This window comes from Schistocerca serialis, unplaced genomic scaffold (genome assembly GCF_023864345.2).
Source record: "Schistocerca serialis cubense isolate TAMUIC-IGC-003099 unplaced genomic scaffold, iqSchSeri2.2 HiC_scaffold_960, whole genome shotgun sequence".
NCBI classification, from domain to species: Eukaryota; Metazoa; Arthropoda; class Insecta; order Orthoptera; family Acrididae; genus Schistocerca; species Schistocerca serialis.
The window spans coordinates 37,501-42,500 of record NW_026048585.1 but is presented as its reverse complement, the minus strand read 5'-3'; the positions used below and the strand labels follow the sequence as shown (position 1 = coordinate 42,500).

The following is a 5,000-nucleotide window of genomic DNA, read 5'->3' as shown; positions in this document are numbered from 1 at the left end:
AGGCGTTGATGCGGGCGCGGAGGGCGTCGATGTATTCACGCCCAGATAGCAGGCGACTGGTGTCGGCGACCCACTGATGTTGGCCACTGACGGCGGCAGAAGATGACAGCGCCGCACCGTCAATGGCGATGTGTAGGCGCGCCGCCCACATTTCCCCAACCTGCGTTGACGATTTGAGGAGGTGGCCCTCCCACATTAGGTGGCGCTCCAGCACCTCGATCTCACGCTGCACCTCCTCCATGCCTGCACCGTCGCAGGCTGGCCCTATCTTCTTCAGCGCCAGGAGACGGGACCGACGGAGGGTTGGACCCATCCATCGGCAAGATGGAATGCCGAGGCCCCCCTGGGCAACAGGAGCGTGGAAGTATCCCAGGGGGGTGTCCGCCGGAAGGCGGAACCATCTCCTGACGGCGGCCCGGATGGTGACGTCGGCCGACTTCAATGCACCCACCCGGGTGCGGCTGAGGGCCAGCCCGTGGTACAGGCCAGGGAGAAGTACGTTGGTGAGAGCGTGGAGGCGCTGTTGCGGCTTCAGCGGAGCTCGGGAGATGACGTCAAGCTGCTCCACCAGGTGGCGACGTGGGTTGAAGACACAGCGACCCGCCGTGGAAAATTGCAGCCCCAGGTACCGGAAGGTTTCACCCACACGCAGGGCAGGCAAGGTGGTGTTGCCTGCTGTGAAGGTGACATTGCTGTCCACCTTCACCTTCTTCTCGCGCCCTGACGCGACTAAGGCGAGGGTGAAACACTTCCGGGCGTTGATCTGCAGCCCCAGGTGGGCGAGGGCTGCGGTAGCTGCGTCGATGAGGGACTGCAAGCCCCTCGGGGTCGCTGCAAACAGCAAGACGTCATCTGCAAAGGCCGCAGCGTTGACTCTGCGACCGAGGATCCGAGCTCCGATGTGGGAGGGCAGTTGGCCTAAAACGTAGTCCACCGCAAAGTTGAACAGGAGGGGGGAGAGGGGATCGCCCTGGCGAACGCCCCGTGCTGGCTGCACAGACACGCCCACGCCGGCGCCGTCCGCTATCACTGTCGTGCTGCCCTCGTAGCACCGCTCGACATACTCGACAAAGCAATCCGGCAGGCCATGCGCCTTCAGCACGGGGCGAAGGGCAGCATGATCCACCGAATCGAATGCCTTCGATACGTCGATCGATGCCACAAAGACAGAGCGGCAGGAGCGGACTGCGTCGGTGAGAGCAGTGTCCAAGATGAAAGTATTTTCCAACATCCCATCCCGAGGGATGAATGCCCGCTGACGTTCGTCCACAGCACAAGCGCGCATCAGGCGTGACGCGAGAACCTTGTGAAAGGTCCGCGCCAACACCGAGCAGACCGTAATGGGGCGAAAGTCAGCGGGGGATGTTGGTGCAGCCGTTTTCGGGAGAAGGGACGTCCGCGCGCGAAGCAGGCGTTCCGGAAGGGCGCGGGCCAGAAGGAAGAGATTCATCACTTTCACCAGGACTTCATGCGGCAGGCGCCGCAACTCCGCTGGGGTAAGGCCGTCAGGCCCAGCTGCTGATCCCCTGGGCGGCAACGCGGCGGCGACCTCCTCATGTGTGACCGGCCCCCATAGGCACTCAAGAGCGACAGGCTCCGAGTGCGGGAGGAGGCGGTCACGGATGAAGCCCGCAGTGGAGACGGGCTTCTTAGTGAAGAGGTCCGCCCAGAAGTCCAGCAGACCAGGGATGGCAGGTGGCGGCTGGAGCAGGGTGCCATCCAAGAGGCCGCGCACGCAACGTGCACGCGACCGTCGGAAGGCATCCTGCGTTCTTGCGTATTCCCAGCGGCGCCGCTTGCGCTTCTGCGTCGGCGGCGCGGCAGGCGGCCGCTTCGATGGTTGGCGCGGCCGCTGTGTCCTGGTGATCGATCTCTCCCCTCTGGACCCGACCGACGCAAGGGCATCCGGGAGCATGCCCAGGATGACATCGGGCGGCGTGCCCCGCCCCAGACCTATGACTCGATCCAGGGCAGAGAAACGCTGGGCGGAAGCAGGTAGCCCCGCCAGATGCTCCCAGATGGCGGCGTCAGTCGGCCCCTCCGGCGGCGGCCCGGTGGTGTCGGCCGCGAAGTCCTCGGCTGCGTCGACGGGCGGCGCAGCGGCCTCGCCCGCGTCCGGCGGCGGGCTCGCTGCTCCCCGGCGGGACGCCGGCTCTTCCCCCCGACCGATCTCAAGCGCCTCCATGAACTGGCGGACAAGCTGCTTGTGGGCAGCTTGCCGCCGTCGGCACTTGATTGCCTCAAGCGTTCGGTCGGGGAACATCCTGATGAGCTCTTGATTAACAAAGAAGAACCGGGCGTCCCTCTCAAGGAACAATTCGGCCTCCGCCTTGGCGAGCGACAGGACTTCTTCCTCCGTCCACCTCGCGCGATGCCTCTCCGTCACGATCTCCGCGTTGGCGGCCGCAAGATGTTGGCGGCGGCGATGGACCCCGAGACCATTCTTGGTGGTGAAGCTGCGGTGGCACTCACTACAGGCGTATACAGCTGCAAAAGGTACAAGATTTTCGGCACGGCCGGTTGGCCGGCTAGGTGCTGGGGGAGTTGGGGTGGCGCCTTCAGCGGAAGGGCCACCACTTATTCTTTGATTACTGCCCCCAACTAACAAAGGGATAGTGCGAGGGGGGGCTGGTAACCCCCCCAAGCCCCTGGTGCGGTCTTCCACTCTGCGAAAATCAGCGGGCCCACGAGAAGGGGAGAAGACCGCAGGAGAGGAGAGGCTAAGAGGGCTAGGCCCATGTATTGCGCATCACTCTCCCTGTAATTATAACCCAAGGAAGGTACCTCGCAGCAGCAGCACGACTACATCAAGACCGCACTTCGAAAAGCCAAGTCCGGATGCAGCCACACCGCCGCCACTTGGCCACCTTAAGAGAGTCATAGTTACTCCCGCCGTTTACCCGCGCTTGCTTGAATTTCTTCACGTTGACATTCAGAGCACTGGGCAGAAATCACATTGCGTCAACACCCGCTAGGGCCATCGCAATGCTTTGTTTTAATTAGACAGTCGGATTCCCCCAGTCCGTGCCAGTTCTGAGTTGATCGTTGAATGGCGGCCGAAGAGAATCCGCGCACCCGCGCGCCCCCGGAGGAGCACGCTAAGGCGGACGCGGCCTCGCAGCAAGGAAGATCCGTGGGAGGCCAAGGCACGGGACCGAGCTCGGATCCTGCACGCAGGTTGAAGCACCGGGGCGCGAACGCCGCGCAGGCGCGCGCATCCTGCACCGCCGGCCAGCACGAGGCCAACCAACGGCGAGAGCAGACCACGCCCGCGCTAAACGCCCGCACTTACCGGCACCCCTACGGCACTCACCTCGCCCAGGCCCGGCACGTTAGCGCTGACCCACTTCCCGACCAAGCCCGACACGCCCCGATCCTCAGAGCCAATCCTTATCCCGAAGTTACGGATCCAATTTGCCGACTTCCCTTACCTACATTATTCTATCGACTAGAGGCTCTTCACCTTGGAGACCTGCTGCGGATATGGGTACGAACCGGCGCGACACCTCCACGTGGCCCTCTCCCGGATTTTCAAGGTCCGAGGGGAAGATCGGGACACCGCCGCAACTGCGGTGCTCTTCGCGTTCCAAACCCTATCTCCCTGCTAGAGGATTCCAGGGAACTCGAACGCTCATGCAGAAAAGAAAACTCTTCCCCGATCTCCCGACGGCGTCTCCGGGTCCTTTTGGGTTACCCCGACGAGCATCTCTAAAAGAGGGGCCCGACTTGTATCGGTTCCGCTGCCGGGTTCCGGAATAGGAACCGGATTCCCTTTCGCCCAACGGGGGCCAGCACAAAGTGCATCATGCTATGACGGCCCCCATCAACATCGGATTTCTCCTAGGGCTTAGGATCGACTGACTCGTGTGCAACGGCTGTTCACACGAAACCCTTCTCCGCGTCAGCCCTCCAGGGCCTCGCTGGAGTATTTGCTACTACCACCAAGATCTGCACCGACGGCGGCTCCAGGCAGGCTCACGCCCAGACCCTTCTGCGCCCACCGCCGCGACCCTCCTACTCGTCAGGGCTTCGCGGCCGGCCGCAAGGACCGGCCATGACTGCCAGACTGACGGCCGAGTATAGGCACGACGCTTCAGCGCCATCCATTTTCAGGGCTAGTTGCTTCGGCAGGTGAGTTGTTACACACTCCTTAGCGGATTCCGACTTCCATGGCCACCGTCCTGCTGTCTTAAGCAACCAACGCCTTTCATGGTTTCCCATGAGCGTCGATTCGGGCGCCTTAACTCGGCGTTTGGTTCATCCCACAGCGCCAGTTCTGCTTACCAAAAGTGGCCCACTTGGCACTCCGATCCGAGTCGTTTGCTCGCGGCTTCAGCATATCAAGCAAGCCGGAGATCTCACCCATTTAAAGTTTGAGAATAGGTTGAGGTCGTTTCGGCCCCAAGGCCTCTAATCATTCGCTTTACCGGATGAGACTCGTACGAGCACCAGCTATCCTGAGGGAAACTTCGGAGGGAACCAGCTACTAGATGGTTCGATTAGTCTTTCGCCCCTATACCCAGCTCCGACGATCGATTTGCACGTCAGAATCGCTACGGACCTCCATCAGGGTTTCCCCTGACTTCGTCCTGGCCAGGCATAGTTCACCATCTTTCGGGTCCCAACGTGTACGCTCTAGGTGCGCCTCACCTCGCAATGAGGACGAGACGCCCCGGGAGTGCGGAGGCCGCCGCCCCGTGAAGGGCGGGGAAGCCCCATCCTCCCTCGGCCCGCGCAAGGCGAGACCTTCACTTTCATTACGCCTTTAGGTTTCGTACAGCCCAATGACTCGCGCACATGTTAGACTCCTTGGTCCGTGTTTCAAGACGGGTCGTGAAATTGTCCAAAGCTGAAGCGCCGCTGACGGGAGCGATTATTCCGCCCGAGAGCATCCCGAGCCAACAGCGGCGCGGGTCCGGGGCCGGGCCAGGTAGGTCCGTCATCCGGGAAGAACCGCGCGCGCTTGCCGGGAGCCCGAGCGCCCAAAGGGGCGAATCGAC

At 62.4% G+C, this 5,000-nt stretch overlaps 1 pseudogene; it reads right to left on the bottom strand.

The window, feature by feature from the left end:
* The window catches only part of LOC126453779 (large subunit ribosomal RNA), a 7,960-nt pseudogene that overhangs the window by 2,209 nt on the left and 751 nt on the right, over positions 1-5,000 (bottom strand).